Source organism: Periplaneta americana, chromosome 9 (genome assembly GCF_040183065.1).
Source record: "Periplaneta americana isolate PAMFEO1 chromosome 9, P.americana_PAMFEO1_priV1, whole genome shotgun sequence".
In the NCBI taxonomy this organism is placed as follows: Eukaryota; Metazoa; Arthropoda; class Insecta; order Blattodea; family Blattidae; genus Periplaneta; species Periplaneta americana.
This window is the reverse complement of record NC_091125.1, coordinates 92,582,098-92,595,432: the sequence shown is the minus strand read 5'-3', so window position 1 is coordinate 92,595,432 and position 13,335 is coordinate 92,582,098. Positions and strand designations below refer to the sequence as shown.

The following is a 13,335-nucleotide window of genomic DNA, read 5'->3' as shown; positions in this document are numbered from 1 at the left end:
AATTAAACTCAAAAATTTAACTTTGGGGTACAAATACTCCAAACCTATGGAACTTTGGATAAGGTATGTTAGGTTTAATCGACGTAGAACGTGTCAGGGAACATGTTCCAGAAATTCTAAACATTAAACATTGTTACACCCTGTATACAACAAACTGTATAGAACGACAGTGACTGATGTCAGAATATCTGAAGTAGGATCTAGTCTTAAAATGCCTACCTTACGATAGGTGAAGCTTGGGTATAACAAAGAAGAAATTATCTGAACAATATGTAAGTGGAAACAAATTTGACACTCAAAACCGATAATAATAGGTAAAAGTTGGAAGTTGAATAACCTCTGCAGCTCAAAGAGTAGTTGAATAAAATACTAAGACGGCGATACACACAGAGAAAATAGTACAGGTAGGCTACTAATTAAAAAATTGGCCGATTCTTGGTAGCAGTCCTCCTCTATGTAGTCATCGACCTTCACAAGACTGTCCACAAATAGCATACATTTAGGCGCTCTTGTTTACTGCACATGCGCAGCGCGTTGTATCTGGATCTTAACGCTAGTAAAATTAGGTGGCACAAATTTTTTTTGGGTCTGTACATTGCATCTTTTTCTACTTTACTCCAAATAGGATTGAAATAGATTGGTTTTTAGATCGACTGAATATGAACTGAAAAATTAACATACTACAGCATATAATTTATCTGTGTCATATCTTTGTCAGCATAGTTGTATATCCAGCTTTCTAACAAACAAGAATGAAGCATGATGCTGACCATTCAGCTCCTATCAAAGCCGATCTCATAAGGTCGGGGAGACGTTTGTCCCTAATCTCCCAATGTTTCCTGTTCTGTGCATGAAGCAGTTTTCATAAACTGTTGGGTGAAGAAAATCTACATTCGTAGGAAATAGACCACACTGTCACCAGCACCAAACAGACCATGGTAGCTTTCTTCTCGATTTCGTACAGATTTAACAGATAAACACAGCACTAAGCCTGTAAGATTTACAAGACTGTATTCGTTACCTTTCTACAGAATGTTATTTTCTCTATACCATTAATTGTATAAACTATAATAACCACAAATAATGCATACTACACATGTACGAGTGAATACACTTAGGCGTACTTTACGAGTAATTAGTGTTTTCATCTAAATATATTTTGATCATATTCCCTTGATGTAACAAAGTCTTGTGTGATTCTACCTGTTAGGCGTCAGTTATTCAATCAGAATATTTAGCAATCACCGACTCAGTTAAGTCAATCAGTCAGAATTAGTTAATCATTATACCACTCATTTTGTTAATGCAGTTATAAATTAGTCACACTTGTTAACCAGATCAAAATGTCATCAATCAGTCACTCAATCCAATCAGTCGCTTAGTCAGCCCTGTCAGTTTAATTAGTCGCTACAACTAGATATTCATTCGCGTCAGTCAGTTCAGTCGTTCAGTTCAATTGACATCATAATTCAGTTATAATCTGTTAGTCTGATAATCAAATAAATAAAGTGCAATCAATCATCCAGACGACCAGAACAACCATTTAGCCAGCCAACAAGATATAAATGAGTTATCCAGTCAGTAAGCCGATACAACCATTCAGCCAATAAGTTAGCCAGTACAGCCATTTAGCAAGCCAACTAGAAGTGTTTGTCAGTCTGCCAGGCAATACAACCATTCAACCCCGTCAGTTAGTGCAACCATTTAGCACGCCAACTGGAAATAAATGACTGTAGTCAGTCAATATAACTATTAAATCCTGTAAGTCATCCGGTAAAACGATTTAACTCAGTCGGCGAATGCAACCATTTAGCCAGTCAGCTAGAAGTCAGTCGGCCAATATAACTATTCAACCCTGTCAGTCATTCGGTAAAACGACTTAACTCAGTCGGTCAATGCAGCTATTTAGTACGCCAACTGGAAGTAAGTTAGTCAGCCAATATAACCATTCAACTCTGTCAGTCATCCGGTAAAACGATTCAACTCAGTTGGCTAGTGCAACCATTTAACCAGTCAACTAGAAATAAATCAGTCAGCCAATATAACCATTCAATCCTGTCAGTCATCCACTGGAACCATTTAGCCAACTAACTAGTAAGTCAATAAGCCAATACAACCATTCAGATCTATCAGATATGTAGTAAACCAGTTAGCCTAATCAATCAGCTAGTACAACCGTTCATCCAGCCGACTAGAAGTAAATCAGTCAGATAATAGAACCACTGAGCCCTCTCAGTCATCCAGTGCAACCATTAAGCCCAATCAGTCATCTAATTCAAAGTGAGTAAGTCAGCTAATAGAACCATTCAGCCCTCTTAGTCATTTAATATTTTATTCTCTTAGTCATGCAGTACAACCATTCAGCCCTGTCAACCTGCCAGTGCAACCACTGAGCCATTCAACTAGAACCAACTTAGAAGTAAACTGATCGCCCAATACATCCATTCAGTCCTGTCGTCATCCAGACAGAAGTAAATAAGCCAGTCAGTCATTGAATCAATACAGACATTTAGTCAGTTTGTCAATACAACTATTCAAACCAATCAGTCAGCCAGATCAAACATTTAGCGAAGCAACTAGAAGTAAACCGGTCAGCCAATACAATTATTCAACCTTGTCAATCATTTAGCCAATAGAATCATTCATTCAGCTCGGACAGTTTGTGTAACCATTGAGTGAGCCAACTAAAAGTATGCCAGTTAGCCAATAGAAGTATTCAGTCCTGTCAGCGATCCAATCGAAAGTATATGTCAGTCAGTGAGTAATTCAACCACATAGTCAGTCCACAGTATAAGAATAATCAGTAGGGACGACTCTTGTCGGCACCTTTGATGTTGTTGGTACTAAGTTCAAGCTCAGTAAGGTCTAGTTCTCAATGAATCCAACTATGTCGCTAGTATCAAACCACTATCAAAATATTAGTAAAATATTTATTTATTTATTTTATTGGTCAGTAATACGAATAATCTTGTATGTATATTACCTATAATTAGTATTATGTCGCTAGGAAATCAAAATACTTATATCCATTGTTGACGTTCATGTTCGCACTTCACCGCAACGGACGCCATGATGTATTATGTTGTACTTGGATCAATTTTACCAACATAATTCTCAAACAGTGACTTGAACGTTAGCGTCAATTAGTGAATATTTTCATGATGACTGGATACGGAAGTAATTATTATTATGGTTATATTGCCATTCCTTTGCCTCATGTCTTTAAAATTGTTAAAAGATGAGTAATGAATGTTTTCAGTTAATATTAAATTATGAAAGCCTGTTGTAGATGGAGATCCATCTGGTGAAGGTTCCAGATAATACACCCGGTTTCGTGACATGCGCACTCAGAATTTGTTCCCACGAAATGGCTTAGATGTCTTTACTGTATGTTCTCTATACTGTGGTCAGTCAATACAACCATTCAGTCTAGTCATTTAGACAGTTGAACCATTTAGCCCATCACGTAGGAGTAAGCTGATCAGTCAATACAACCATTCAGCCCTGTCAATTAGCCAGGACAATAATTTAACCAGTCAGCTAATGCAATCTGTCAGCTATCAAGCAGCCAATACAACTTCATCACCCAGCATAATGAGCCTGGAAATCATTAATTCATTCATTTGTTCATACATTCATTCATTCCCTCGAAAGTCGAAATCAATACAACTATGAAATCTGCCTCGACATCGAGAACTATTAATAATAGAATTCCACAAGGATCAGTATTAGGTCCCCTACTTTTTCTAGTGTTCATAAATGAGCTTGCACTCCTAATAAAAGATGTAAGTCATCCCATAATATTTGCAGATGACACAAGTACAGTAATTACAGCCAATAACTCCAACACATTCCAATCTTCAACAGAGGCAATTCTCCGCAAAATATGCGATTGGTTCTCAGTCAATAAATTAGTATTAAATTCTAACAAAGCTAACATAATCCAATTTAAATCCTGTCCAAATTCAACCTCGCAAATTTCAAGAGCAATAATTGATAATAGCTCGCTAATAGAAACAACATCAAATTTCTTGGTTTACAAATCGATAATGTGTTAAATTGGAAAACTTACATTAAAGAAATTACTCCCAAACTAAATTCAGCATGTTTTGCTATTAGATCTATTCAAGATATAGTAAATATCAATACTTTAAAAACAGTAAACTTTGCATACTTCTACTGGGTAATGAGATTTGGAATAATATTGTGGGGAAATTTCTACAGATAGTAACAGTATATTTCTATTATAAAAAGAGTAATTAGAATAATAGTAGGTGCCAAATATAGAGAATCGTGTAAGACCATTTTCAAAAAACTAGAAATAATATCCATGGCTTGTCAGTACATTTTTTCATTAATAAACTTCCTCTTATATAATTGTGAAAAGTTTGTAACTAAAAAACTCGTCAAAAAATGACTTTCATATTCCATCGGCAAGACTATCGTGCAATAAAAAAGGAGTGCATTATATGGCAGTAAAATTTTTTGATAAACTCCCTATGGATATGCCGTAGAATGTAAATAAATACAATACAATACAATTCATTCATTATATCCACTCAGCTATCTATCCAGTAGACATTCAGACAGTCAAAAAGGCAGTCTGGCAGTCAATCTGTGTGTGGTTAACTAACCTACAGTGAAATCTTGTAACTCAGATTTATTCGACTCGTCAGTTTTCAACAATTTCTGGTGACTACAAATAAAAAGTTCTCTAGTCTGAGACCGTGATGTTACAGAAATTTCACATATTCAGTTTTTAACAGTAATATTGTCGACATTCAGTTAGAAATAATGTAAAATGGACCTAATTTCAATTTCTATTTGCGGGAGAATATTTTGTCACAGTACACTGTATTAAGAAAGTACTTTGGTGTGAAGTGCTCTCTTTCACGGCCACTGCAGCGTTCAGGTGCTGTATGGTGATATCTGTGACTGACGTGAGATCGCGGCGGCAGATTACGAGGCACGCGAACCTCCAAATAACCAGTAATTACTGCTGAGTTTGCTACATTGTACAAGGAAGATCTGATGCGCCGCTGTACAAATGTTACGCATTTGTGGCACGCACTGATTATTTTTCTTCATCTGTCGCCACTTTGAGATTCGTAGTCTTTTGCTCCTTTATTATTTGCTGCCCACAATTCATTTCTTCTTCTTTTTAACCGAATCTTAATAATTAAACATTTTCTTCATCTATTCCTTTTTATCTGGTTCTTATATTTTCTACTGTCCTACGTTCGTCTGCATTCTCTTCTTTTTTCCTCCTCCTTCTTCTTTTGATTTATATTTTGTTGCATTAACGTAAATATCTCAATCTGTGTTAAACTGTGTATGAGATCGGCAATATCTTGCGGAAAAAGTTTCGAAGTACAGAATGATTTAATTAATTACTTGATTTGAAGCTAGGTGTTTAAGAGATATCAAAAACTTTATAAAATGAGCAATAGCAGATCAGTTTTACTAGACACTTGTACGCACCATGTAAAAAAAGAAGCGTTGGTACTTAACAGGGATAGCAATGTGCTAGATGTCCCTCATACTGGTATTTGTTAAAGTGTAAGAAAATTTCCGTAAAACTGTTTAATAACAATTTCCTTTATATGTATATAGTTAGAGAGGTTACTTATTATTATTATTATTATTATTATTATTATTATTATTATTATTATTATTATTATTATTATTATTGATTTAAACTGTCATTAATTACAAATAATATATATATATATATATATATATATATATATATATATATATATATATATAAGCTCATATTAAACAGATAAGCCATGGACTTAGGCTAACGTGAAATGCTGTCTTAAGAACGCCTGTCCTGCGGCAAATTGAGACATAACATAGGCAAAGACCTTATACTGTGGTACCAACCCACGACCATCGATAGACTTGCATTATTTTTCTTAAACATTGTGTTACCAAATACCTGATAACGATGGTATCATAATGATGATGATGATAATAATAATAATAATAACAATAATAATAACAATAGTAATAGTAATAATGATAATTATGATTATGATTACAATAATAATAATTATTTTGATTAAAATATATTATTATTATTGTTATTAAAATTATTATTATTATTATTATTATTATTATTATTATTATATTATTATTATTTAACAAAATTACATCGATTGTGTCAATTGGGTCAATATAACTCTTATGTTAAATCTATGTAATACATCATGAAAAAAGTTCTGTGACATCGGCGAGCATCGAATTCAAGACTAGATTATACAGTCTCACGGTATACAATTATAAAAAATATTAGATTTACGTTGACATAATGGTATTATCATTTTATTATTCTTTTATTATTATTATTATTATTATTATTATTATTATTATTATTATTCGCCAATGGCTGTTGACCAGTGCACAAATATGAATAAATAAATAAATATTTATATTGTTATTATTATTATTATTATTATTATTATTATTATTATTATATATATTGCCATGCTTTGTGTCAATTCTAATAAGGAAAAGTTAGAGTTTTCAGTCATATAATTTTATCTAATTAATAACATTATATTTTGATCAATAAGAAGAATGGTAATATTGTACTAACAAGGACTGGTGCACGACTAGTAGAATATCCTTATGTTAATACCGGACAAATTTTAACAGTACTACACTTGTTACATTACATTCTTAATCCCAATCGATATATCACGAAGTGTAACAACGTTCTGTATCTTCCATGAAATTAAATTAAAATCGCTTTACAGACTCTTCTTTGTCTCACAGCATATAAGTACACAAAGTAATCAAATCACAGGCGTGTGCATACGGTCTTCCTCAGTTACTCACGCTATGGTATTCACAGGTGGTACTCACGTGTTGCCGGGAGAAATTGTGTGTTGCGGTGTGTTGCGGAGCACGGCTCACTGCTGACTACCTGGTCCAGGCATGGAAAGTGCAACAAAACCGCGGAGTGGGGACGCCGGCCACAGGTTGGGAGGGAGATCACTGCGAAACAATGACTTGACCCGGGGTTACAGATTCATATCTACGTCCCTTTCCTTCCGACTATCAGAAGATCGTCACTTGTTTGATAGCACACATCGTCGCTACGGCTATGGAATCGACACTCGTTTCATGTATCACATCGACAATCTGACAAAAGAAATATCGTAGAACCCGTCGAGTCTCTAACAATAGAAGTAATTTGTGTTGTAGCTTATACAGTGGGTATTGGTTGTTGAATATCTCACTTGTATGACAATTCATATGGAAATAGAATATATTGTTACTCCTTTGATAACTGACATCGTCGCATTTACAATAGAGTCATTACTTATTTCATAACTCAGCACCGCTGTGGTGATAGAATTGTTACCTGTATGATAACTCATAACGTCGTTATGATAATAGAATAGAAATGTTTCTTGTTTGATAACTGACATCGTCTCTATGGCAGTAGAATCATCATAAATCAGATCGTCGCTGTGGAAATAAAATTGTTACTTGTATGATAACTCGTAACGTCATTATGATAACAGAATAGAATAGTTTCTTGTTCGATAACTGACATCGTTTCTATGGCAGTAGAATCGTCACTTGTTTCATAACTCAGATCGTCGCTGTGAAATAAATTCGTTACTTGTATGATAACTCATAGCGTCATTATGATAACAGAATAGAATAGTTTCTTATTCGATAACTGACATCGTCTCTATGGCAGTAGAATCGTCATAACTCAGATCGTCGCTGTGGAAATAAAATCGTTACCTGTATGATAACTCATAGCGTCGTTATGATAATAGAATAGAAGTTTCTTGTTTGATAACTGACATCGTCTCTATGGCAGTAGAATCGTCATAACTCAGATCCTCGCTGTGGAAATAAAATCGTTACCTGTATGATAACTCATAGCGTCGTTATGATAATAGAATATAAGTTTCTTGTTTGATAACTGACATCGTCTCTATGGCATTAGAATCGTCATAAATCAGATCGTCGCTGTGGAAATAAAATTGTTACTTGTATGATAACTCGTAACGTCATTATGATAACAGAATAGAATAGTTTCTTGTTCGATAACTGACATCGTTTCTATGGCAGTAGAATTGTCACTTGTTTCATAACTCAGATCGTCGCTGTGAAATAAATTCGTTACTTGTATGATAACTCATAGCGTCATTATGATAACAGAATAGAATAGTTTCTTGTTCGATAACTGACATCGTCTCTATGGCAGTAGAATCGTCAATTGTTTCATAACTCAGATCGTCACTGTGAAAAGCAATAGAATCGGTATGATAACTGAGATTGTCGCTGTGACAGTAGGATAGTTTGTCAATAGAATTGTCACTTGTTTGATAACTCAGATCATCTTTATGGCATTACAATCGGTAGGGCCTACTTGTTTGATAAATCATAGCGTCGCTATGGCAATGCAATCGTTACTTGTTTCATAATTGAGATCGTCGCTATGGCAATAGAATCATCACTTGTTCGTAACTCACATGTCACTATGACAATAGAATTGATAAGTAATTTTATGTTCATAGCAATATAATAGTCACTTGATTGATAACTCATATCTTCACTATGACAATGAAATAGTCACTTGTTTCTTAGATTCAATCGATTCTTTGTCAATAGAATCGTCATTCATTTTATACCTCATATCATCACTGTGGCAATATAATCGTCACTTGTTTTATAGATCCCATTAACTCTGATAAGCCCCTTATTTTGTAGTTCATATTGTTGCTAATGTTAATGAATCGCATTCTGTTTGTAAGTTTCATCGTCGCTATAGCAACAATAAGCCTACAATCACTTCTTTTATATTTGATGTTTGATTTGCAACAGAATCGAGTTTCTGTATTATACATTCGAAATCAATGCATTTATAGAAGTGGTAAAATTCAATGTAAACGTTTACTTCGAATAGAAAGTAACACCAGAAATTCCGGTGCATAAATTTGTAACATCTTATTATGGATGAGTTAGATATCGATTATAAACTAAATCCATCCAATAGTACGAGAGAAATTGCCTATCATATATAAACACACAGAAGACATGTCGGAAATTATTTTTTTTGTTATCAAGTAGACTACACTGAAAATGTGCACTTCCGTGAAAATATGGAAATAAACATTTTTCATCTGCACAGTATACTAGGGTCTATCATCTTACTTTCAGACCACAGAGGAAACCTGATTAGATTCCAGTCATTATAAAGAAGAATGTTTTGCCTCTTTTCGGTATCGAACTCACACATTCCCCGTTCGTAGGCATTGAATAAGACTCTCGAGGAAAAGTTAACGCCAGCGAGGACAAATTAAATTCAAGAAATCATTATCATGCGTAGAATATCGACGCAACAGACTAACTCACTCATGAAAAGCCAACAGATCTTTCGTTCACGCCGCGCTAAATTCTATTGCTTCAAAATACCAGCAGGTATGATTTGCTGTGGTTAATTGCTCGTGTCTGTCGACCTTATCAACTTGTACGTGTTACGAAATCAAAATCTCTTTCCCACGAACACACGACACCCGTCAGTCCAGATCTGTTGCGGAGTTGACATGCAGCATGAATGATACATTGGGTCTTGAAGAGCAATTTTAGCCCAGACAAGAAAGTGCTTAAGTGGTTGGCCAATTGATATATGGAAATTCTGTGTTCTTGCGATCGTGTCATAAGAAGGAAATTATAAATCTGTCACAAGCTGATCTAGATTATAAACCACAAATGCACGGTAAGATTTTGGAAGGCAGACCTATTTAAATGTGATGTTCCGCGCCGTGACTGCGTGGTCTAAGGTGACATGCCTTGAACTAGCGCTACGGAATGAAAGCTGGTTCGAGCCTTCATGGGAGAAAAAATTTTCTAGTGAAATTTCGGCTAGTATATATGAGACCAGTGCTCACCTAACATCGTGATGAAATTGGGGAGCTACAATGAGTAGCTAAATCCGGTTTTGCAAGCCAGCTGTAATGGCTGGAGGAAAGCGTGGTGTTAATCACACATTATCGCCTTACTGGTTGGATGATCGTTCATCCCTGCAAAAGCATGTGGACGTGAGACCAGCAGTCGGTTGTTAGGCCTTGGCTCTTTACGGCCTGTCGTGCAACGAATTTGTTTGCTCATTGTATTGAAAAGTGATGTTTTTGTGTTGACGAATATGCCTACATTACATAATGAGACAAATAATTATTGAAGGCCATGCAATTAATTTTTTCTTCATCTGAAGGGACTTCGGCGCCGTCTTGCCCGAAGCGAAGGCAGTGGCATCGTTGGGCTTGGTCAAATAAGTTTCAAATAATAAGACATGGAAATACTGCATATCCAACCAAAAAGCCAGAAACTCAACACACTAGAACAATATGAAATATACAGAGACACGAAAACACACCCCAACGATATTCTCAACACACAACTCAATTTCAAAACACATACACTCTTTGACTCTACACTACGAACGCACCCACACAGAAAATAAGAGGCGCCAAGACCAACAACGACCAGTTCCGAAGATGACCGAAAATAGGTCGAAACATGTTAACAAGGTACGTTAAAATTTAACACAAGAAAGTTCTTATCATACATATTCCGAAATAAGTTTCATTAGTTCATAGCCTACTACTAATAACCAAGCCTGGCGACTTCGGCCCCATAGACATAAGGTTATGGTACATTTACTATAGCATACTAGATGTTCGCGTGGCATAAAAGGACTGTCATATAAACAAAGGTGTGCACTGGTGGACCATCTGCTGTATGCACCAACAGTTCAAGGAGGTTACAACTACATATCTACTACTTATGCAGGCTACAAGTTGGTCCTAAAATAGGAAGTCAAAACTAAGTTGCACATCCCTGTAAGGATACATAACTTGAAATAACATTAAATCTATATCTTACTTACATATCTATATATCTAGTGAATAGCATATGAATAATTTTAATAAATTATGTATAGGCGTATAGCTTATCTAGTCGACTTTCTGAAAAGCCGATTTACACACATTTTCGAAATGGATTACGAATGAAATTCGATGTTTTTGTCTATCCCTTACTTAATTACAAATGGCTTTTACAAAGAATCCGGAGGTTCATTGCCATCCTCACATAAGCCTACCATCGGTCCCTATCCTATGCAAGATTAATCCAGTCTCTATCATCATATCCCACCTCCGTCAAAACCATTTTAATATTATCCTCCCATCTACATCTCGGTCTCCCCAAAGGTCTTTTTTCCTCCGGCCTCCCAACTAGTACTCTATATGTATTTCTAGATTCGCCCATACGTGTTATATTCCCTGCCCATCTCAAATGTCTGGATTTAATGTTCCTAATTATGTCAGTGAAGAATAAAATGCGTGCAGTTCTGCGTTGTGTAACTTTCTCCATTCTCCTGTAACTTCATCCCTCTTAGCCCCAAATATTTTCCTAAGTACCTTATTCTCAAACACCCTTAATGTAACTTATGTTCCTCTCTCGAAGTGAGAATCCAAGTTTCACAACCATACAGAACAACCGGTAATATAACTGTTTTATAAATTTATCCCGCTATTCTATAATTAATTGTACCATGAAAACACGGGTGTTTGTGTACTTATAGAACTTCAAATATTGAATATTTGAAAATGCCTTACAGTAGGACTTTTTTTTTCTTCGATTTTCTTGAATTTTACACAGGTCTCTGTAGAAGTCAATTTTGCCGTCCGGTTTTGTTTGTGACGTGCAAGGCATGTCTACAGTATCCTTATTTTACATTAATGCAATATTTTGCTTATATTATCTTAGTATTATAATGAACCTATATATTTGCGTTTTCATCCTCTTGTAACTGAACGACAAACTTTGCACTGAATTGCTTACTGTCCAGTTCCTGCACAATATTTTACTTAATTTTTATTCGTTGGAGTATATTGTCAAAACAAGTGCTTATACAAATTTTGGCCACTCGACCACAATTACGAGGTCGTCCAGAAAATGATTTTCCCTGGAGCAGTTTACAGAAAGAAAGCACAATTTCATGGAAAGATTTATTGCTATTTTCCAACCTATTTCTACTGAAATTGAGGCGTTTGTCATATTATGGGATTCCCGCTTAGGCTGATTATCTAGTTGGACTTTTTCCGAGATTTTCTCAACGGCAAGGCGAATGCCAAGTAATGTATGGCAAATCCTCGGCATTATCTTGCCAAATATCATCTCGCTGTCACCAATTCCATTGACGCTAAATAACCTAGTAACTGATATAGCGTCGTTAAATAACCAAGTAAATAAAAATGGAGCAAATCCATTTGGTTACTCTATAAAATCCAGCAACCAGAAAAGCTTGGGATTTTGACTCTGCAATAAATGGGAAATTTATTCAAGGAACTATGAATCTAGTAAGATATATTTTCCGGCTTTCTATCGCCAAATTTTTAAAAGAAAATATATTTTGGGGTGAGAACCTGCATGAAAACCAGGTAGGCTTATTTTTATTACCATTCACGTTTATTGGACCATAACCACATAAACTGCTCTGATAATAGCAGGAATTGACTTAATTTTCCTAACTGGATTTATGAAGGCTGTAACAATTAGTGTGGAGAAAAGGACGCAATACCGTTACATATACATATAGGCAATTTCAAGCTAAACATCCGGAAAACTTGATTGCAGCAGACCATGTTTTTACCTAGAGCACATCACGAGCTGAAACTGCTACAGAACATGTCAGCCTATGTCCTACACAGATGAGTCCAGTTTTGACAAAGAATAGCCTATACAAACAAATTGAGAGTGGGTTGTGCATTTCGTGTTTTTTTAAGGGTTGTAATCGCCATACACAACTTTTCTTTTTCTCAATCGGTTCTTTGGGTCTCTATATGAGACAAAAGAATCATCCTTTTCCTGAAAACCATCTTGGTATCATGAACTTTAGAGTCACAAGATTTTGAACTAGACGCGCCTATGGCTCAGCTCTAGCGCGCCGCTCTTCCAACCAGACGACGTGTGCAGACATTGTAGATGTTTCCTCGGGTACTTCGTTTCTCTCTTGAATTCCACCAACACACTCCACTATCCCCTGATTTCATCTAGCATATTCAATAGTTCTGCAGTGCTTGGGAAAAGTGACATAAGTCAGTTTCCACAAACCTCTTTTGATAATTTATTGACAAATTACGGAACATCTGCTCGCTTGGAAAAAAATACATAAGTATTTCTCCCATTACAATAATTCACACAGAAAAAAATCAAATCGACATAAACCAGTGTAAGTTGTCAATAAATTATCAAAAAGGTTTGTAGAAATTGACTTATATCACTTTTACTGAAAACTGC

At 35.4% G+C, this 13,335-nt stretch overlaps 1 protein-coding gene across 2 annotated transcripts in view; it reads right to left on the bottom strand.

Annotated features, from left to right (window-relative positions):
• The window catches only part of Gld (Glucose dehydrogenase), a 209,199-nt gene that overhangs the window by 174,488 nt on the left and 21,376 nt on the right, over nucleotides 1–13,335 (bottom strand). The window contains exon 1 of one of the 2 annotated variants that reach the window (XM_069835289.1): nucleotides 6,874–7,000. The exons of the other annotated variant lie outside the window; for it this stretch is intronic. The gene's annotated coding sequence lies outside the window, so the exon portion shown is untranslated. Of the gene's footprint in view, nucleotides 1–6,873; nucleotides 7,001–13,335 lie in introns of those variants that run through there. 2 annotated transcript variants of the gene reach the window in all.